This window comes from Choloepus didactylus, chromosome X, assembly GCF_015220235.1.
Source record: "Choloepus didactylus isolate mChoDid1 chromosome X, mChoDid1.pri, whole genome shotgun sequence".
NCBI lineage: Eukaryota > Metazoa > Chordata > Mammalia > Pilosa > Megalonychidae > Choloepus > Choloepus didactylus.
In genome coordinates this window covers 20,014,265-20,037,503 of record NC_051334.1, presented here as the reverse complement: position 1 = coordinate 20,037,503, position 23,239 = coordinate 20,014,265, and the positions used below count along the sequence as shown (strand labels likewise).

Sequence of the window (23,239 nt, the reverse complement as noted above, 5' to 3'; positions counted from 1 at the left end):
GAAGCTAAGAGAGATAGAAGCCCAGAGACATTTTGGAGAAGCCATTTTGAAATAAGAACCCAGGAGCAAAGGACCGGCAGACACCAGCCATGTGCCTTCCAGCTGACAGAGGTGTTCTGGATGCCATCAGCCTTCCTTCAGTGAAGGCATCCTCTTGTTGATGCCTTAGTTTGGACACTTTTATGGCCTTAGAACTGTAAATTTGTAACAGAATAAGTCCCCTTTATAAAAGCCAAAAAAAAAAAAGAAAAGAAAAGAAAAAGACCCCCCCCCCCCCAAAAAAAAAAAAAACAAGGCAATGGTCCTGAAGTGTATATGACAAGGAAGAGTCCAAGATATGTTTAAATTTCTTGGCAACAAGCAAGCTTGATTGAAGGGAATCATATTCTGCCTTTTCAGGATTGGGAAAAACAGAAAGAGCACCTTTTTGATACTTTCAGCCCATTGTTCACAAACCAAGAAAACAAAAAAAAAAAAAAACAAAAACCATGTTCCTCCCTGGTGAGGTTCATGCCTCATTCAGCCCCATCACGCTCTACCAGGCTTCCAGGTGGGTCTTTCACATGCACTGATGACCTTGACCCCTGGATTACCTCAGGGCCTCATCCTGGGTGGAGTTTCAGCTTCTCTATGGATGCTTGCGGCCAATGCCCCATCTCAGTTCCTTGTCTCCTCAACTCCAGTAATTTTGGATACACATGTTTTGGGGGGTGGGGGTAAGTAGAGGGAGGAAGCAGCTACATTTGAAGAGCATAGGACCACTTGGAATATGTGTTATTTGATCATATCAAGACCTTCAGTTCCCTGACCACTCACAGTCTCCCCTCCTTTTATCATTCACCTTCTCATTTCAATTCTTTCCCCATGGTTGATCACCTCAGCCACTCTCCCATCACATCCTTAACCTGCAAGCCCACATCCTTTTGTCCCTCCAAACTCCCAACCCTGTGAGTTGCTTTCTCCTGTCCTTCGCACTTGTTGCTCAGGATGATGGGGTAAATCTCATACTGGTGCTAATTGGTATCTCTCTCTCTTATACATACACACACACACATTGTGTGTGTGTGCGCGTGTGTGTGTGTGTGTGTGTGTGTGTGTGTGTGTGTGTGTGTGTGTTTTATTGCAACTGGGTTTCATCTCCATTTGGCAATCTTTGTTCACCTTTTCTTGTTTTTTTATTACATGATCTTTCTTTGTTATTTTACATTCTTGAAACCTTTTCTTTTGGCTTCCATGACATCACCGTTCCCATTCCCCCTACTTCTTTGACTTGACAGTTCCTCCATAAACTTCTCCATAGGTTCCCCCCCTTCTCTGTTTTCTCCCTAAATATTGAGCTTCTCCAGGATGCCATCCTTGGGAAGTCTTCTCTTCTTACCCTGTACCAACGGTTCTCAAATCTGGATCCATATTATAATTACCTGGGAAGCTTTAAAATATTTTCATGCCTGACTCCCATCCCTGATTTGATTGGTATGCCCTGGACATTGGGGTATTTAAACTTCTCCAAGTGATTCTAAGGTATGGCAAAGATTAAGAACCTCTTTCTCCAGATGATTTCATCTACTTCTACAGTTCCAACCACCTATATGTGGAAGACTCCTAAATCTCCATCCCTGGCTCCCACCTCTTCCCCTGAGCTTTGAACCTGTCTATTGGTTATCTTCATCCCCTAGAATGTCAAAGTCAACATGACCAAGTAAATTCTTTGCCTTGCTCCCCAACTTGGTCTTTCTCATGTAATCTCAAACCTGAGACATTTACATGCTAACAAACAATGAATAAAAATAGACTCTGTCTGTACCACTATCCATTGAGCTGCCCACATCAGAAACTTCAGACTCATTCCTGACTCCTTCCTCCATTCACTTCCCAAATTCCATCTCCTCATTTCCCCCACCCCCTCTCTCCCATTGCCTAAATTCAGGCCTTTATTCTTTCTATCCTGTAGAGTAATAACTGGCTCCCTGCAATTCAGGCCCCACCTGTTTCAATAGTTATCTTTCCAGAATACAAATCTAATGATACAAAAACCCCCTCGCTAAAACTCGTCAATGGCCGCCCATTGCCTACAAAATAAAGTTAAATTGTTATGGTATGACTTAAAGACTTTTCATGATGTAGTCTTAGCCTTCCTTACCTTTCTCAACTCTTATTATTCCTCAAAAGACAGAGATTTAAAATAATAAAAATAAAAAAATAAAAAAAAAGACAGGGCTCTAAACCTGCTAAACTCCTGCAAGTCTCAGACACTTGAGCAAAAAATGTTACAAAAAATGATCCAAAATTTGGAAATAAAGTAGAAAGATTACTCCGTGCTCTTTCAATGTCATGCTTGGAGTATTGTCAAGTGAGTCTACCTGCGTTGTCTGATGCAGCGCAGTGCTGTCCAATAGAACCATCTATGCAATTTAAAATTTTCTAGTAGCCACATTTTTTAAAAAAGTAAAAAGAAATTGGAGAAATTGATATTGATAAGGTATATTTTTACCCAATGTATCCAAAGTATTATCCTTCCAATATGTATTCAATATAAAGGATTACTACTGAGATATTTAGTTTAAGATTTCATAAAGTTTATGGTTGAAAAAGTAGATTTGCAAACCTAAGTTGTATTAACATACTAAAAGTTTCCCAGTAACTGAAATGAGTATCAAAAAAAAATACTTTATTTTAATTCACATTCACACTGACAAAAGTAGTTCATTTTTTAGGAAGAATTGATTTGACTTTTAATTAAAAGGATGTCCATTTTAAAAATACATCTGTCCAAGTTAATTCACTAATTTCTGTCAACTCACTATTAACTTTGAATTCAAAGAGCTATTGTGTGGTTTGAAAGGCAATTCTAAATTTAGCAATATAAACCAAGCATTCTTCAAATTTTTCTTACAGTTTTTTCAGCCAATTCACATAATGCTGTCTATTAGAATTAAAATCTGCATATTGATTCGTTAGAGAAACATATAAAATCACTATTATTGATTTGTATCATGAAAAGTTTCAATTTCAGCATAAATTCTTGTACCTCTCTAGCTTAGTTACAAGTAAGGTTTTCCTTTCCTTAGAGTTTCAAATTTATCTTGTTCATATGCAATGTGATATTGGTGAGAAAATGCCAAACCACAGTATCATTTTTTTTTCTTTGATTACAGAATATTTGGCAAGCATTCCTTTTGCTTCACAAACATGTTGAGTTGGAGTTAATAACAAAGTAAACTTTTGTAAAACTCTTCATAACTCAACCAACAAGCATTGGCAAAGAACACACGATCATTAAATTCATTGTCATCTATTTCCTTCAGCAGTTCCATAAACTGATGATGGTTCACAGCACTTGAACTTATATGCTGAACAACTTTAACAACTGCATCTAGAATGCTTTTCATAGAGTGCTTCAGAAAAACGGAGCACAAATATTTTCAGCATGTATCATACAGTAGAATGAAGCAACCAGAGAAACAGTCTCTTGTTTCAAAATGCCAGTAAATCTGGATTTTAATCCTAACAGCTGTAGCACTGTCTATCATGATAGAAATATTTTTTTTCATATCTGTTTTGGTTTGCTGCAGAATGCAATATACCAGAAATGGACTGGCTTTTACAATTGGGATTTATTAGCTTACAAATTTACAGTTCTAAGGCCATGAAAATGTCTAAATTAAGGCATCAACAGGACAATACCTTCTCTGAAGAAAGGCTGCCAGCCTCTGGGACACCTCTGTCACCTGGGAAGGCACATGGTCAGCATCTGCTGGTCCTTCTCTTCCAGATTTCATCACTTTCAGTTTTGGGTTCCAGTAGTTTCCTCTCTGAGCTTCTGTGAGTCCTCTCTTAGGTTCTCCAGGGATTTTCTCCATTTGCTTCTCTTAATTTCACCTCTTAGCGTCTGTATGTGTTTTGTCTTCTTATAAAGGACTCAAGTCAGAGGATTAAGACCTACCTTGAATGGGCTGGGTCACATATCAACTGAAATAACCTAATCAAAAGGTCCCACCCAAAAGAGGTCTACATCTACAGGAATGGATTAAAACAACAGCTTCAAACCACCACAATATCTAACTAAAATTCTTCTATGACAGGTGTAAATGATTAAAAAATATCTGTGCCTCAAATTTTTTTAGACTGCAAATTGACATTTCTTTGTAAATGGGGAAGTCCTTTGAGATAAAATGTACCCAAAGTATTAATTGAGTAGTGCCACATGATACATAAATCTAAGGATAAAGAAAAGTACTCACAATTTTTCAAATTTTTAATCAATTGAACTTTTTAATGCAATTTTGAGATATATTCACATACCATACAATCATCCAAAGTGTACAATCAATTGTTCACAGTATCATCACATAGTTGTGCATTCATCACCACAATCCATTTTTTGAACATTTTCATTACTCCAAAAAATAATAAAAATAAAAGTAAAAAAAGAACACCCAAAACATATCATACTCCTTTTCCCCCCTATTATTCATTTACTTTTGTCCCCCTTTTTTCCACTCATTTGTCCACACACTGGATAAAGGGAGTGTGAGCCACAAGGTTTTAACAATCACACAGTCACACCGTATAAGCTATATAATTATACAATCGTCTTCAAGAATCAAGGATACTGGATTGAAGTTCAACAATTTCAGGTATTTCCCTCTAGCTAGTCTAGTACACTAAAATCTAAAAAGGGCTATCTATATAATGCATAAGAATAACCTCCAGAATGACCTCTCAACTCCATTTGAGATTTCTCAGCCACTGCAACTTTATTTTGTTTGTTTTCTCTTCCCTCTTTTGGTCAGGAAGTCCTTCTAAATCCCACGATGCTAGATCCAGGCTCATCCCCAGGAGTCATGTCCCACATTGCCAGGGAGATGTATAACCCAGGGAATCAGAATCAATTGAACTTTGATATTGTTAGAAAGGTGTTGTATTCTATGGACAATCGTCTTGTAGTTTAATTGAAGATCCTTTATTTTTTGGTAAAATATCTGTTCTAGTCTTTTTCTTATAACTTTAAACAAAATTTCCATAACTGAAATAATAGCTTCTTTTATTATTGCCATCTAAAAACAGTTTTCTTTTTGTTCCAGAATCCAAGCCATTATAAAGCTGGCCAAAGTTACAAGTTCTGAGCCTGTGAACATTTTTTTTTTAATGATTTTTATTTGACCTGTAGTTTTGAATTCAGGCAACTAAGTTTGCCAGTTTTTATTTGACTGTTCTTATCAAATTCACTCTGTATGTACTGAAAATGTCTCTTAATATTCTCCACTTCATTTTAAACAATTTTTATAAAGCAGTTTTTTTTGGTTTGCTATGCCACAGCAAATTACATGAAATTTTCAACATACCTTATTCCACTCTCTGTTTCTACTTCACCTCTCAATTATGCATCAGTAGTATGCCTTCGTTTTAAATTTAAAATTTTTCCAAATTTATTTTTATTTAAAAATAATCTAGTTATACTATAACTTAAAGCATAATAAGTATTTCAACTTAATTACCAATTACGATTCACTTGGGTATCAGTGTAAATCACGCTGTCTGAATAAAATCTTCAAACCAACACATTTCAATGTCACTTCAGTGCATGGAAAAAGATAATCCACATTGAATCAGTCCATTGACACTGACTAGACTGACAATGTCTTTATGTGTAATACTATAAATGACACACATAAAATACAGTAATATCTTATGAGATGCACAGGTTAAAGTGAAATGTAGTCCTACCAAAACAATAAAGTTGAGTTTACGGAAAAATATTTTACAGTGCTTCTGTTTTAAAATTAGAATTAAAGTTGAGTAAAATTATATAAAATTTGCAATTCAGTTCCTCAATCACACGAACCTTTCAAGTGCACCGCAGCTGCATGTGGCTAGAGGCTACCATACTGGATAATGCAGTTCTAGAGAAATGTAACTTTGTTTAACTTACTAATTACTGTTGATTAGGTACCAGACTCTGTAAAGCTACATATTTACATGTTGACTTGTAGAAAACATTTATACAATTATGAATGATTTTTCTTTGTCTGGTAGAAATGCAAATTATTTCTGCCTGGTAAAAACGATAGCACCAACAGTTGCATTTGTATCTAACTTGGAATCTTACTTAGGAATCTCCTCCCAGCTTTCTTTCTTTCCATATTGTGCTGCCCTTAAATTTGATATCGTAAGAGAATATTGATGACGCAGAAAGATATTCACAAAATATTAAGTGACGGAGGCGGGGCAAGATGGCGGGCTGGTGAGCTGTATGTTTTAGTTACTCCTCCAGGAAAGTAGGTAGAAAGCCAGGAACTGCGTGGACTGGACACCACAGAGCAATCTGACTTTGGGCATACTTCATACAACACTCATGAAAACGTCGAACTGCTGAGATCAGCGAAATCTGTAAGTTTTTGTGGCCAGGGGACCCGCCCCCCTCCCTGCCAGGCTCAGTCCCGGGGGAGGAGGGGCTGTCAGCTCTGGGAAGGAGAAGGGAGAACTGCAGTGGCAGCCCTTATCAGAAACTCATTCTACTGATCCAAACTCCAACCATAGATAGACTAAGACCAGACACCAGAGAATCTGAGAGCAGCCAACCCAGCAGAGAGGAGACAGGCATAGAAAAAAACAACACGAAAAACTACAAAATAAAAGCGGAGGATTTTTGGAGTTCTGGTGAACATAGAAAGGGGAAGGGCAGAGCTCAGGCCCTCAGGCTCATATGCAAATCCCGAAGAAAAGCTGATCTCTCTGCCCTGTGGACCTTTCCTTAATGGCCCTAATTGCTTTGTCTCTTAGCATTTCAATAGCCCATTAGATCTCTGAGGAAGGCACTTTTTTTTAATCCTTTTTTCTTTTTCTAAAACAATTACTCTAAGAAGCCCAATACAGAAAGCTTCAAAGACTTGCAATTTGGGCAGGTCAAGACAAGAACAGAACTAAGAGAGCTCTGAGACAAAAGGCAATAATCCAGTGGCTGAGAAAATTCACTAAACACCACAACTTCCCAAGAAAAGGGGGCTGTCCGCTCACAGCTATCATCCTGGTGGACAGGAAACACTCCTGCCCATCGCCAGCCCCATAGCCCAGAGCTGCTCCAGACAACCCAGTGTGACGGAAGTGCTTCAAATAACAGGCACACACCACAAAACTGGGCGTGGACATTAGCCTTCCCTGCAACCTCACCTGATTGTCCCAGAGTTGGGAAGGTGGAGCAGTGTGAATTAACAAAGCCCCACTCAGCCATCATTTCAGCAGACTGAGAGCCTCCCTACACAGCCCAGCAGCCCAGAACTGCCCTGGGGGGACGGCACTCACCTGTGACATAGCACAGTCATCCCTCAACAGAGGACCCGGGGTGCACAGCCTGGAAGAGGGGCCCACTCGCAAGTCTCAGGAGCCATACGCCAATACCAAGGACTTGTGGGTCAGTGGCAGAGACAAACTGTGGCAGGACTGAACTGAAGGATTAGACTATTGCAGCAGCTTTAAAACTCTAGGATCACCAGGGAGATTTGATTGTTAGAGCCACCCCCCGTCCCTGACTGCCCAGAAACACGCCCCATATACAGGGCGGGCAACACCAACTACACACGCAAGCTTGCTACACCAATTGGACCCCACAAGACTCACTCCCCCACTCACCACAAAAGCCAAGCAGGGGAGAACTGGCTTGTGGAGAACAGGTGGCTCGTGGACGCCACCTGCTGGTTAGTTAGAGAAAGTGTACTCCACGAAGCTGTAGCTCTGATAAATTAGAGATAAGGACTTCAATTGGTCTACAAATCCTAAAAGAACCCTATCAAGTTCAGCAAATGCCAAGAGGCCAAAAACAACAGAAAATTATAAAGCATATGAAAAAACCAGACGATATGGATAACCCAAGCCCAAGCACCCAAATCAAAACATCAGAAGAGACACAGCACCTAGAGCAGCTAATCAAAGAAATAAGGATGAACAATGAGACCATAGTATGGGATACAAAGGATGTCAAGAAGACCCTAGAAGAGCATAAAGAAGACATTGCAAGACTAAATAAAAAAATGGATGATCTTATGGAAATTAAAGAAACTGTTGACCAAATTAAAAAGATTCTGGACACTCATAGTACAAGACTAGAGGAAGTTGAACAACGAATCAGTGACCTGGAAGATGACAGAATGGAAAATGAAAGCATAAAAGAAAGAATGGGGAAAAAAATTGAAAAAATCGAAATGGACCTCAGGGATATGATAGATGATATGAAACGTCCAAATATAAGACTCATTGGTGTTCCAGAAGGGGAAGAAAAGGGTAAAGGTCTAGGAAGAGTATTCAAAGAAATTGTTGGGGAAAACTTCCCAAATCTTCTAAACAACATAAATACACAAATCATAAATGCTCAGCGAACTCCAAATAGAATAAATCCAAATAAACCCACTCCGAGACATATACTGATCACACTGTCAAACACAGAAGAGAAGGAGCAAGTTCTGAAAGCAGCAAGAGAAAAGCAATTCACCACATACAAAGGAAACAGCATAAGACTAAGTAGTGACTACTCAGCAGCCACCATGGAGGCAAGAAAGCAGTGGCACGATATATTTAAAATTCTGAGTGAGAAAAATTTCCAGCCAAGAATACTTTATCCAGCAAAGCTCTCCTTCAAATTTGAGGGAGAGCTTAAATTTTTCACAGACAAACAAATGCTGAGAGAATTTGCTAACAAGAGACCTGCCCTACTGGAGATACTAAAGGGAGCCCTACAGACAGAGAAACAAAGAAAGGACAGAGAGACTTGGAGAAAGGTTCAGTACTAAAGAGATTCGGTATGGGTACAATAAAGGATATTAATAGAGAGAGGGGAAAAATATGACAAACATAAACAAAAGGATAAGATGGCTGATTCAAGAAATGCCTTCACGGTTATAACATTGAATTAAACTCCCCAATTAAAAGATATAGATTCGCAGAATGGATCAAAAAAAAATGAACCATCAATATGTTGCATACAAGAGACTCATCTTAGACACAGGGACACAAAGAAACTGAAAGTGAAAGGATGGAAAAAAATATTTCATGCAAGCTACAGCCAAAAGAAAGCAGGTGTAGCAATATTAATCTCAGATAAAATAGACTTTAAATGCAGGGATGTTTTGAGAGACAAAGAAGGCCACTACATACTAACAAAAGGGGCAATTCAACAAGAAGAAATAACAATCATAAATGTCTATGCACCCGGGGTGGGGCAAGATGGCAGACGGGTGAGCTGTATGTTTTAGTTACTCCTCCAGGAAAGTAGGTAGAAAGCCAGGAACTGCGTGGACTGGACACCACAGAGCAATCTGACTTTGGGCATACTTCATACAACACTCATGAAAACGTGGAACTGCTGAGATCAGCGAAATCTGTAAGTTTTTGCGGCCAGGGGACCCGCGCCCCTCCCTGCCAGGCTCTGTCCCGGGGGAGGAGGGGCTGTCAGCTCCGGAAAGGAGAAGGGAAAACTGCAGTGGCTGCCCTTATCGGAAACTCATTCTACTGATTCAAACTCCAACCATAGATAGACTGAGACCAGACACCAGAGAATCTGAGAGCAGCCAGCCCAGCAGAGAGGAGACAGGCATAGAAAAAAAACAACACGAAAAACTCCAAAATAAAAGCGGAAGATTTTTGGAGTTCTGGTGAACATAGAAAGGGGAAGGGCCCTGAGGTGCATATGCAAATCCCGAAGAAAAGCTGATCTCTCTGCCCTGTGGACCTTTCCTTAATGGCCCTGGTTGCTTTGTCTCTTAGCATTTCAATAACCCATTATATCTCTGAGGAGGGCCCGTTTTTTTTTTTTTTTTTTTAATCCTTTTTTCTTTTTCTAAAACAATTACTCTAAGAAGCCCAATACAGAAAGCTTCAAAGACTTGCTATTTGGGCAGGTCAAGTCAAGAGCAGAACTAGGAGAGCTCTGAGACAAAACGCAATAATCCAGTGGCTGAGAAAATTCACTAAACAACACAACTTCCCAAGAAAAGGGGGGTGTCGGCTCACAGCCATCATCCTGGTGGACAGGAAACACTCCTGCCCATCGCCAGCCCCATAGCCCAGAACTGCCCCAGACAACCCAGTGTGACGGAAGTGCTTCAAATAACAGGCACACACCACAAAACTGGGCGTGGACATAAGCCTTCCCTGCAACCTCAGCTGATTGTCCCAGAGTTGGGAAGGTAGAGCAGTGTGAATTAACAAAGCCCCATTCAGCCATCATTTCAGCAGACTGGGAGCCTCCCTACACAGCCCAGCAGCCCAGAACTGCCCTGGGGGGACGGCACTCACCTGTGACATAGCACAGCCATCCCTCAACAGAGGACCCGGGGTGCACGGCCTGGAAGAGGGGCCCACTTGCAAGTCTCAGGAGCCATACGCCAATACCAAGGACTTGTGGGTCAGTGGCAGAGACAAACTGTGGCAGGACTGAACTGAAGGATTAGACTATTGCAGCAGCTTTAAAACTCTAGGATCACCAGGGAGATTTGATTGTTAGAGCCACCCCCCCCCTCCCTGACTGCCCAGAAACACGCCCCATATACAGGGCAGGCAACACCAACTACACACGCAAGCTTGGTACACCAATTGGACCCCACAAGACTCACTCCCCCACTCACCAAAAAGGCTAAGCAGGGGAGAACTGGCTTGTGGAGAACAGGTGGTTCGTTGACGCCACCTGCTGGTTAGTTAGAGAAAGTGTACTCTACGAAGCTGTAGATCTGATAAATTAGAGATAAGGACTTCAATTGGTCTACAAATCCTAAAAGAACCCTATCAAGTTCAGCAAATGCCACGAGGCCAAAAACAACAGAAAATTATAAAGCATATGAAAAAACCAGACGATATGGATAACCCAAGCCCAAGCCCCCAAATCAAAAGACCAGAAGAGACACAGCACCTAGAGCAGCTACTCAAAGAACTAAAGATGAACAATGAGACCATAGTACGGGAGATAAAGGAAATCAAGAAGACCCTAGAAGAGCATAAAGAAGACATTGCAAGACTAAATAAAAAAATGGATGATCTTATGGAAATTAAAGAAACTGTTGACCAAATTAAAAAGATTCTGGACACTCATAGTACAAGACTAGAGGAAGTTGAACAACGAATCAGTGACCTCGAAGATGACAGAATGGAAAATGAAAGCATAAAAGAAAGAATGGGGAAAAAAATTGAAAAAATCGAAATGGACCTCAGGGATATAATAGATAATATGAAACATCCAAATATAAGACTCATTGGTGTCCCAGAAGGGGAAGAAAAGGGTAAAGGTCTAGGAAGAGTATTCAAAGAAATTGTTGGGGAAAACTTCCCAAATCTTCTAAACAACATAAATACACAAATCATAAATGCTCAGCGAACTCCAAATAGAATAAATCCAAATAAACCCACTCCGAGACACATACTGATCACACTATCAAACACAGAAGAGAAGGAGCAAGTTCTGAAAGCAGCAAGAGAAAAGCAATTCACCATATACAAAGGAAACAGCATAAGACTAAGTAGTGACTACTCAGCAGCCACCATGGAGGCAAGAAAGCAGTGGCACGACATATTTAAAATTCTGAGTGAGAAAAATTTCCAGCCAAGAATACTTTATCCAGCAAAGCTCTCCTTCAAATTCGAGGGAGAGCTTAAATTTTTAACAGACAAACAAATGCTGAGAGAATTTGCTAACAAGAGACCTGCCCTACTGGAGATACTCAAGGGAGCCCTACAGACAGAGAAACAAAGAAAGGACAGAGAGACTTGGAGAAAGGTTCAGTACTAAAGAGATTCAGTATGGGTACAATAAAGGATATTAATAGACAGAGGGGAAAAATATGACAAACATAAACCAAAGGATAAGATGGCTGATTCAAGAAATGCCTTCACGGTTATAACGTTGAATGTAAATGCATTAAACTCCCCAATTAAAAGATATAGATTCGCAGAATGGATCAAAAAAAATGAACCATCAATATGTTGCATACAAGAGACTCATCTTAGACACAGGGACACAAAGAAACTGAAAGTGAAAGGATGGAAAAAAATATTTCATGCAAGCTACAGCCAAAAGAAAGCAGGTGTAGCAATATTAATCTCAGATAAAATAGACTTCAAATGCAGGGATGTTTTGAAAGACAAAGAAGGCCACTACGTACTAATAAAAGGGGCAATTCAGCAAGAAGAAATAACAATCGTAAATGTCTATGCACCCAACCAAGGTGCCACAAAATACATGAGAGAAACACTGGCAAAACTAAAGGAAGCAATTGATGTTTCCACAATAATTGTGGGAGACTTCAACACATCACTCTCTCCTATAGATAGATCAACCAGACAGAAGACCAATAAGGAAATTGAAAACCTAAACAATCTGATAAATGAATTAGATTTAACAGACATATACAGGACATTACATCCCAAATCACCAGGATACACATACTTTTCTAGTGCTCATGGAACTTTCTCCAGAATAGATCATATGCTGGGACATAAAACAAGCCTCAATAAATTTAAAAAGATTGAAATTATTCAAAGCACATTCTCTGACCACAATGGAATACAATTAGAAGTCAATAACCATCAGAGACTTAGAAAATTCACAAATACCTGGAGGTTAAACAACACACTCCTAAACAATCAATGGGTTAAAGAAGAAATAGCAAGAGAAGTTGCTAAATATATAGAGACGAATGAAAATGAGAACACAACATACCAAAACCTATGGGATGCAGCAAAAGCAGTGCTAAGGGGGAAATTTATAGCACTAAATGCATATATTAAAAAGGAAGAAAGAGCCAAAATCAAAGAACTAATGGATCAACTGAAGAAGCTAGAAAATGAACAGCAAACCAATCCTAAACCAAGTAGAAGAAAAGAATTAACAAGGATTAAAGCAGAAATAAATGACATAGAGAACAAAAAAACAATAGAGAGGATAAATATCACCAAAAGTTGGTTCTTTGAGAAGATCAACAAGATTGACAAGCCCCTAGCTAGACTGACAAAATCAAAAAGAGAGAAGACCCATATAAACAAAATAATGAATGAAAAAGGTGACATAACTGCAGATCCTGAAGAAATTAAACAAATTATAAGAGGATACTATGAACAACTGTATGGCAACAAACTGGATAATGTAGAGGAAATGGACAATTTCCTGGAAACATATGAACAACCTAGACTGACCAGAGAAGAAATAGAAGACCTCAACCAACCCATCACAAGCAAAGAGATCCAATCAGTCATCAAAAATCTTCCCACAAATAAATGCCCAGGGCCAGATGGCTTCACAGGGGAATTCTACCAAACTTTCCAGAAAGAACTGACACCAATCTTACTCAAACTCTTTCAAAACATTGAAGAAAATGGAACACTACCTAACTCATTTTATGAAGCTAACATCAATCTAATACCAAAACCAGGCAAAGATGCTACAAAAAAGGAAAACTACCGGCCAATCTCCCTAATGAATATAGATGCAAAAATCCTCAACAAAATACTTGCAAATCGAATCCAAAGACACATTAAAAAAATCATACACCATGACCAAGTGGGGTTTATTCCAGGCATGCAAGGATGGTTCAACATAAGAAAATCAATCAATGTATTACAACACATTAACAAGTCAAAAGGGAAAAATCAATTGATCATCTCAATAGATGCTGAAAAAGCATTTGACAAAATCCAACATCCCTTTTTGATAAAAACACTTCAAAAGGTAGGAATTGAAGGAAACTTCCTCAACATGATAAAGAGCATATATGAAAAACCCACAGCCAGCATAGTACTCAATGGAGAGAGACTGAAAGCCTTCCCTCTAAGATCAGGAACAAGACAAGGATGCCCACTATCACCACTGTTATTCAACATTGTGCTGGAAGTGCTAGCCAGGGCAATCCGGCAAGACAAAGAAATAAAAGGCATCCAAATTGGAAAAGAAGAAGTAAAACTGTCATTGTTTGCAGATGATATGATCTTATATCTAGAAAACCCTGAGAAATCGACGATACAGCTACTAGAGCTAATAAACAAATTTAGCAAAGTAGCGGGATACAAGGTTAATGCACATAAGTCAGTAATGTTTCTATATGCTAGAAATGAACAAACTGAAGAGACACTCAAGAAAAAGATACCATTTTCAATAGCAACTAAAAAAATCAAGTACCTAGGAATAAACTTAACCAAAGATGTAAAAGACCTATACAAAGAAAACTACATAACTCTACTAAAAGAAATAGAAGGGGACCTTAAAAGATGGAAAAATATTCCATGTTCATGGATAGGAAGGCTAAATGTCATTAAGATGTCAATTCTACCCAAACTCATCTACAGATTCAATGCAATCCCAATCAAAATTCCAACAACCTACTTTGCAGACTTGGAAAAGCTAGTTATCAAATTTATTTGGAAAGGGAACATGCCTCGAATTGCTAAAGACACTCTAAGAAAGAAAAACGAAGTGGGAGGACTTACACTCCCTGACTTTGAAGCTTATTATAAAGCCACAGTTGCCAAAACAGCATGGTACTGGCACAAAGATAGACATATAGATCAATGGAATCGAATTGAGAATTCGGAGACAGACCCTCAGATCTATGGCCGACTGATCTTTGATAAGGCCCCCAAAGTCACTGAACTGAGTCATAATGGTCTTTTCAACAAATGGGGCTGGGAGAGTTGGATATCCATATCCAAAAGAATGAAAGAGGACCCCTACCTCACCCCCTACACAAAAATTAACTCAAAATGGACCAAAGACCTCAATATAAAAGAAAGTACCATAAAACTCCTAGAAGATAATGTAGGAAAACATCTTCAAGACCTTGTATTAGGCGGCCACTTCCTAGACTTTACACCCAAAGCACAAGCAACAAAAGAGAAAATAGATAAATGGGAACTCCTCAAGCTTAGAAGTTTCTGCACCTCAAAGGAATTTCTCAAAAAGGTAAAGAGGCAGCCAACTCAATGGGAAAAAATTTTTGGAAACCATGTATCTGACAAAAGACTGATATCTTGCATATATAAAGAAATCCTACAACTCAATGACAATAGTACAGTCGGCCCAATTATAAAATGGGCAAAAGATATGAAAAGACAGTTCTCTGAAGAGGAAATACAAATGGCCAAGAAACACATGAAAAAATGTACAGCTTCACTAGCTATTAGAGAGATGCAAATTACGACCACAATGAGATACCATCTAACACCGGTTAGAATGGCTGCCATTAAACAAACAGGAAACTACAAATGCTGGAGGGGATGTGGAGAAATTGGAACTCTTATTCACTGTTGGTGGGACTGTATAATGGTTCAGCCACTCTGGAAGTCAGTCTGGCAGTTCCTTAGAAAACTAGATATAGAGTTACCATTCGATCCAGCGATTGCACTTCTCGGTATATACCCGGAAGATCGGAAAGCAGTGACACGAACAGATATCTGCACGCCAATGTTCATAGCAGCATTATTCACAATTGCCAAGAGATGGAAACAACCCAAATGTCCTTCAACAGATGAGTGGATAAATAAAATGTGGTATATACACACGATGGAATACTACGCGGCAGTAAGAAGGAACGATCTCGTGAAACATATGACAACATGGATGAACCTTGAAGACATAATGCTGAGCGAAATAAGCCAGGCACAAAAAGAGAAATATTATATGCTACCACTAATGTGAACTTTGAAAAATGCAAAACAAATGGCTTATAATGTAGAATGTAGGGGAACTAGCAATAGAGAGCAATTAAGGAAGGGGGAACAATAATCCAAGAAGAACAGATAAGCTATTTAACGTTCTGGGGATGCCCAGGAATGACTATGGTCTGTTAATTTCTGATGAATATAGTAGGAGCAAGTTCACAGGAATGTTGCTATATTAGGTAACTTTCTTGGGGTAAAGTAGGAACATGTTGGAAGTTAAGCAGTTATCTTAGGTTAGTTGTCTTTTTCTTACTCCCTTGTTATGGTCTCTTTGAAATGTTCTTTTATTGTATGTTTGTTTTCTTTTTAACTTTTTTTTCATACAGTTGATTTAAAAAAGAAGGGAAAGTTAAAAAAAAAAAAAAAGAAAAAAGAAAAACAAGGAAAAAAAAAGATGTAGTGCCCCCTTGAGGAGCCTGTGGAGAATGCAAGGGTATTCGCCTACCCCACCTCCATGGTTGCTAACATGACCACAGACATAGGGGACTGGTGGTTTGATGGGTTGAGCCCTCTACCACAGGTTTTACCCTTGGGAAGACGGTTGCTGCAAAGGAGAGGCTAGGCCTCCCTATGGTTGTGCCTAAGAGCCTCCTCCCGAATGCCTCTTTGTTGCTCAGATGTGGCCCTGTCTCTCTAGCTAAGCCAACTTGAAAGGTGAAATCACTGCCCTCCCCCCTACGTGGGATCAGACACCCAGGGGAGTGAATCTCCCTGGCAACGTGGGATATGACTCCCGGGGAGGAATGTAGACCCGGCATCGTGGGACGGAGAACATCTTCTTGACCAAAAGGGGGATGTGAAAGGAAATGAAATAAGCTTCAGTGGCAGAGAGAATCCAAAAGGAGCCGAGAGGTCACTCTGGTGGGCACTCTTACGCACACTTTAGACAACCCTTTTTAGGTTCTAAGGAATTGGGGTAGCTGGTGGTGGATACCTGAAACTATCAAACTACAACCCAGAACCCATGAATCTCGAAGACAGTTGTATAAAAATGTAGCTTATGAGGGGTGACAATGGGATTGGGAAAGCCATAAGGACCACACTCCACTTTGTCTAGTTTATGGATGGATGAGTAGAAAAATAGGGGAAGGAAACAAACAGACAAAGGTACCCAGTGTTCTTTTTTACTTCAATTGCTCTTTTTCACTCTAATTATTATTCTTGTTATTTTTGTGTGTGTGCTAATGAAGGTGTCAGGGATTGATTTGGGTGATGAATGTACCACTATGTAATGGTACTGTAAACAATCGAAAGTACGATTTGTTTTGTATGACTGCGTGGTATGTGAATATATCTCAATAAAATGAAGATTAAAAAAAAAAAAAAAGAAGAAGGGAAAGTTAAAAAAAAAAAGAAGAAAAACAAGGAAAAAAAGATGTAGTGCCCCCTTGAGGAGCCTGTGGAGAATGCAGGGGTATTCGCCTACCCCACCTCGATGGTTGCTAACATGACTACAGACATAGGGGACTAGTGGTTTGATGGGTTGAGCCCTCTACCATAGGTTTTACCCTTGGGAAGATGGTTGCTGCAAAGGAGAGGCTAGGCCTCCCTATGGTTGTGCCTAAGAGCCTCCTCCCGAATGCCTCTTTGTTGCTCAGATGTGGCCCTCTCTCTCTGGCTAAGCCAACTTGAAAGGTGAAATCACTGCCCTCCCCACTACGTGGGATCAGACACCCAGGGGAGTGAATCTCCCTGGCAACGTGGAATATGACTCCCGGGGAGGAATGCAGACCTGGCATCGTGGGACGGAGAACATCTTCTTGACCAAAAGGGGGATGTGAAAGGAAATGAAATAAGCTTCAGTAGCAGAGAGATTCCAAAAGGAGCCGAGAGGTCACTCTGGTGGGCACTCTTACGCACACTTTAGACAACCCTTTTTAGGTTCTAAAGAATTGGGGGAGCTGGTGGTGGATACCTGTAACTATCAAACTACAACCCAGAACCCATGAATCTCGAAGACAGTTGTATAAAAATGTAGCTTATGAGGGGTGACAATGGGATTGGGAAAGCCATAAGGACCACACTCCACTTTGTCTAGTTTATGGATGGATGAGTAGAAAAATAGGGGAAGGAAACAAACAAACAGACAAAGGTACCCAGTGTTCTTTTTTACTTCAATTGCTCTTTTTCACTCTAATTATTATTCTTGTTATTCTTGTGTGTGTGCTAATGAAGGTGTCAGGGATTGATTTTGGTGATGAATGTACAACTATGTAATGGTACTGTGAACAATCAAAAGTATGATTTGTTTTGTATGACTGCGTGGTATATGAATATATCTCAATAAAATGAAGATCAAAAAAAAAAAAAAGACAAAAGAACCCAGTTTTTAAAATAGGGAATGGAATTAAGTAGAAATCTGTCTATAGAAGATATAGAAACCAATAAGCATGTAAAAAGATGCTCAACGTCATTAGTCATCTGAGAAATGCAAATGAAAACCAAATTAAAACTCACTAGGATGGCTATAATAAAAAAAGATAAGTATGAGCTAGGATGATGAGAAGTTAGAACCTCATACACTGCTGGTGGGAATGTAAAGTGGTATAGCTTCTTTGGAAAATACATCTGGCAGTTCCTCAAATGGTTTCACTCCTAGATAAATACCCAGGAGAAATGAACAAACAAACAGAAATGAAGATAAAAAAAAAAATATCAAGTGAGGAAAAGCAGGTCACAAAAGAGAATACCCAGATTGGTCCTATTTTTATATATCTTCAAGTAGATATGTTCTAGAAAACAGGAAGGATATAAACAAAGATGTTTCCCATTACCTATGGGTGGAGTTATGCATGATTTTAAAATGTTTTTCTTTTTCTATCTTCATTTTTAAAACTACAGTTGTACTAAGAAAAATATAAAAGTATTATATAATTTTAATTCAGGCACCGCCTCTTGCAGGAGGCCTTTTCTCACCCACTGTAGATGAGTTTTGTGCCCCTCTTCTATGCTCCTATAATACCCAGTGCATATTCCTATCAGTGCCTGCCCTCCATACAGTTTTATAATCCATCGTTTATGTTTTTCTCTCTCCCTATAGTCTCTGGGCCCTTGAAGCAGGGGCCATGTTTTACTAACCACTGTGGCTCAATGCCTAGGATAATTCCTGGCAAATAACAGGAGAGTTGGCAAGGTATAAATCTGTGAGGAATGAATGAAAGAGTGGGAATGAATGTCCATTCATTCATGTACACATTCAGCCCCTACTATATCCCATCCTAGGCACTGAGGATATAGCCATGAACATCTTTAAGTTCGGAATATAAGAGTACCATGATCTAATAGCTTGAATATGACCAAATAATGTACTTAAAAGAAGCAATGAAAAAACATGGAACTGAGAAGGCAACATCATCCCAACTAAATTTATACAGTAGGACGCATAAACAGACTTCTTTCTCAGCAATGCACCCAACCCTAACTCCATATGAAGATCTTAAAACAAAAAAAAAACTGCTCTTTCCTTTCTCCAAATCTCATGACTTGGGATCAGAAGCACAAGTTGGCAAACCTACACAGAGTTTGTAGCATTCTGTTTTAAGCACAGATTTTGTTGAACTACAAACAGAATCAAGTGTTTTCATCACATCTGGATTTCCACCTTCACTGCCAGCTGTGGAGTCCACCTGCTGTATAATCAGGCAACAGGTACTTGCCTTCTCTCTGTATTCCTATGGCATTAAAGGGGGCATTTCCACAGAGAAAAATGCAAATCTGAAGTAGGGGCCCTAGATTGTGGTGGCAATGGTGATTTTAAGTTGAGTTACTAAAGAAAAAAGATGAGACCCTCCCACAGATTACTTAGTAATTACAATGGAGAGCTCTAGCAGACAGGACTTAACCAAATGATCCAACTTCCCATCACTATAATGGGAAAACTGACATCATGTGCCTTCTGATGTGATGCAATGGTGTCTCAGTTATCCATTATTACATAACAGAGCACCCCAAAACTTAGTGGATTAAAGTAACAATTGGGAGGAGGAGGCTTAAAGTTGAACACAAGCAGAAACAAAGTGAAACATCTTTCAAATAAATAACATAACCACATTGGGGGAGGGCAGGCACTAACCCAAGTAACTTTTATACAATGTATTTCTTTTACATGCCCTTAGGCTAAAGAGAAAAAGAACGCCAAACAAATATTGAACTCTAATCAGAAGGCTTCTTTTTCTGCAAAGGCATGGGCTAGCAATTCTGAAAACATTTTCTATATGTTCTAGGATTAAGCAAATAAGTAAATATATTGTGGATAATGGGATCTAATTTTTTCATTGTTGGAGGAGGAAGTTACAATTATGCAAAGGGGGAAAAATTAACTGAACTCCACTGTGTTAGACTGGAACTGCAGGTATCAGTGGAAAGACATGGGTTTTAGTAAGTAGGTGGGTAGGGGTAGGTAGATATAGAACTGGATATAGATATGTGTAAATGTGTATTTAATATATGTGTGTGCATGCACACATGTGTATATATGTACATGTTTATACATACATCTGTTTCCCACATCTGTCTGCTGAGAGGGCCTAGAAGAAGTGACACCCTACTAAAAAGCATATCTAGCACCCAAATCTTGTTTTCTAAGCAACATTCCTCACCAAAAGGAATAGGAATCCTTGGAAAAATGGCTGATTCCAGGGCTGGGGCAAAGAAAGTGCAAGATAAGTGTTCTGGTTTGCTAATACTGCCAGTATGCAAAGTACCAGAAATGGATTGGCTTTTATAAAGGGGGTTTATTTGGTTACAAAGTTACAGTCTTAAGGCCATAAAGTGTCCAAGGTAAGCCATCAACAATAGGGTACCTTCACTGGAGAAAGACCATTGGCATCCAGAAAACCTCCCAAATTATGTTCCAGCTCCTCTCTCAGCTCCTGTGCATTCTTCAAAGTGTCTCTCTTGGTTGCAGCACCTCCTTCTGTCTGTGAACACTTTTATAGACTCCAGTGATTCAGTTAAGACCCACCCTGAATGGGTGGGGTAACACCTCCATGGAAATTGTCCAATCAAAGGTCTTGCTCACAGGTGATTGAGTCACATCTCCATGGAAACACTCAAAGGATAACAACCTAATCAACATGAATACGTCTGCCCCCACAAGATTGTATGAAAGAACATGGCATTTTGGGGGACATAATACATCCAAACTGGCACAATAAGCCTGGAGCAGCTTTTTGTGCTAAAAAGTAAGGGCGTGCTCAAGAAATTATGGCAACATGGAAAAAGGACTTGGAAGTCAGCTTAAAGTACTCACACTGGCCAAATTTGGAGCAATTTCAGCATAACGTAAAAAATATTATTAAGGATTATAACTTATTGAATAAAGTAAGAATCTATGAGTCCACACTTAAATGAATGAATAAAAGAACAAACAAATGAACAAACAAGTAAATAAGTAAATAAGAAAGGAAAGACCTTCCTTACAGTAGAATGCCAAATAATAAATGTAGAAGGAATGATGGAAATATAAAAATCACCATGTGGCTGACATCATAATAATACTTGATTCAGGCAAGAATCATCAATGGATGCTAAAACTAGTGGGTGAAATTTGAGTAGTAACAGAATATTTACATAGTCTCAAAGTATCTCCCCATAAGACACTTATTAATTACTAAGGAAAAAGTAGTAACTTTATAGTTGCCGGCAGATACCAGTTTAACCAAATGATTGAAGCTAACATTGCCAGTAATGGATTTAATCGACAGCATGTGTCTGCTGATATGATGCATAGAGAAGAACTCAGCATCACTTCTTGGTACCCCTGCCAAAAGTGCAGAATCCAAATCTAATCATGAGAAACATCAGACAAGTTGAAAGTGAAAGACAATCTATAAAATAACAGGCCTGCACTCTTCCAAAATATCAAGAAAGACTCAGGAATTGTTCCAGATGAAAGAAGACTAAAAAGACATGACAATTAAATGCAACACATGAGCTTGGTGTTTTTTGTTTGTTTGTTTGTTTGCTAAAAAGGACATTATTGGGACAATTAGCAAAATCTTAATCAGATCAGATGACAGTATTGCATCAATGTTAACTGTCTTAGTTTGCCAGAGTTGCCATCACAAAAACCACAAACTGATTTTGGCTTAAAAACAGGAATTTATTGGCTCACATTTCTGAGGCTAGAAGACGTCCAAAATCAAGATATTGGCACGTCTGGCCTTCTCCCGGAGCCTGTAGTGTTTTGGTGCTGGTTGCCAGCAGTCCTTGGAGTTCCTCTGCCTCTGTCATATGATGATGTCCTCTCCTTTGTGGCTTTTGTGACCTCCAGGTTCTCTTTATAAGGCTTCAAGTAATATGGATTAAGACCCACCCTGATTCAGGTGGCCAAATCTTCACTAAAAATAGTATCTTCAAAAGGTCTTATTTACAATGGCTTCACACCCACAAGGTTGCAGATTAAGATTAGAAACATGTTTTTTGGGGGTATATAATTCAGCCTGCCACATTAGTTTACTAATGTTGATAATTATACCATGATTATGTAAGAGAATGTCTTGTTTTTAGGAAATATAAACTGAAACATTAAAGGGTAAAGGACAATACTGCAATTTCCTCTTAATCAGTTCAGAAAAAACTAGAGAGAGAGAGAGAGATAGACAGACAGGCAGACAGATAGATGGTAGACTAGAGAGTGAGAGAGAAGAATCAAGCAAATATAGTATAGTATTAACATATGGGGATTCTGGGTTTCTGGGAATTCATTCTCCTATTCTTACAAGTTTGCTGTAGGTCTGAAATTATGTCAATAAAAATTTAAGTATTATCGCTCACTATTCTGTGGATCCACTGGGCTCAGCTCAGCAGTTCTTGATTAGGGTCTCCCAAGTGGTGTAGTCGGACGGTGGCTGGGGCTGCAATGATCTGAAGGCTCAACTGGGCTGGACTTCCAAAACGTAATATGCTCCCTCTCACGGCTTTTCTCTCCGCCAGGGCAGCCTGGATCTCTCATGATGGCTCGGGGCTCCAAGAATCAGGAGGCAGAAAGTGCCAGTCCTCTTAAAGGCAAGGCCCAGAACATGCATCACTTGTATTCTCTTGGTCAAAGTATCGGTTCCACCTCTTGAAGGCACTGTGGCATGCCTGGACAGGGAGGGGAGGAATTGATGGAGATTTTCTTTGGAGATCAGCTACTACAAATAGTAAGTAAATAACATTACCTATAAAGAATTCTTGTCAAAAAGGATTGTGGAACATTTTAAAGACAAGTGGTCTGGATTCAAAAAATCATTGTCACAAAAGACCAAGATTAAAGGATGCTAAAGAGATATAACTAACAAATCAAATGCACTGCATGTCTTGACTGGATCTTGGATTGGGGGGAAAAGAGCTATAAAGGGCATTTAGGGGACAACTGGGAAATTTGAATATAGTCTGTACAATAGATAATATTGTTGTATAAATGTTACACTTTCTGGATATGATAATAATATTGTGGCTTTGTGGGAGAATGTGCCAGATCTTAGGAGATACATGTTGAAGTGCTGTATTTTGGAATAAAGTATCATAATATCTGCAACATATTTTCAAATGGTTCAGCAAAAGC

The 23,239-nt window shown here is 39.2% G+C and overlaps 1 long non-coding RNA gene across 3 annotated transcripts in view; it reads right to left on the bottom strand.

The window, feature by feature from the left end:
- The window catches only part of LOC119522797, a 34,388-nt gene that overhangs the window by 1,649 nt on the left and 9,500 nt on the right, over positions 1-23,239 (bottom strand). For 2 of the 3 annotated variants that reach the window (XR_005214538.1, XR_005214536.1), the window contains one exon: positions 21,999-22,776. This is a non-coding gene — a long non-coding RNA (uncharacterized LOC119522797). Of the gene's footprint in view, positions 1-21,998; positions 22,777-23,239 lie in introns of those variants that run through there. The other variant, XR_005214537.1, reaches the window with a different exon arrangement.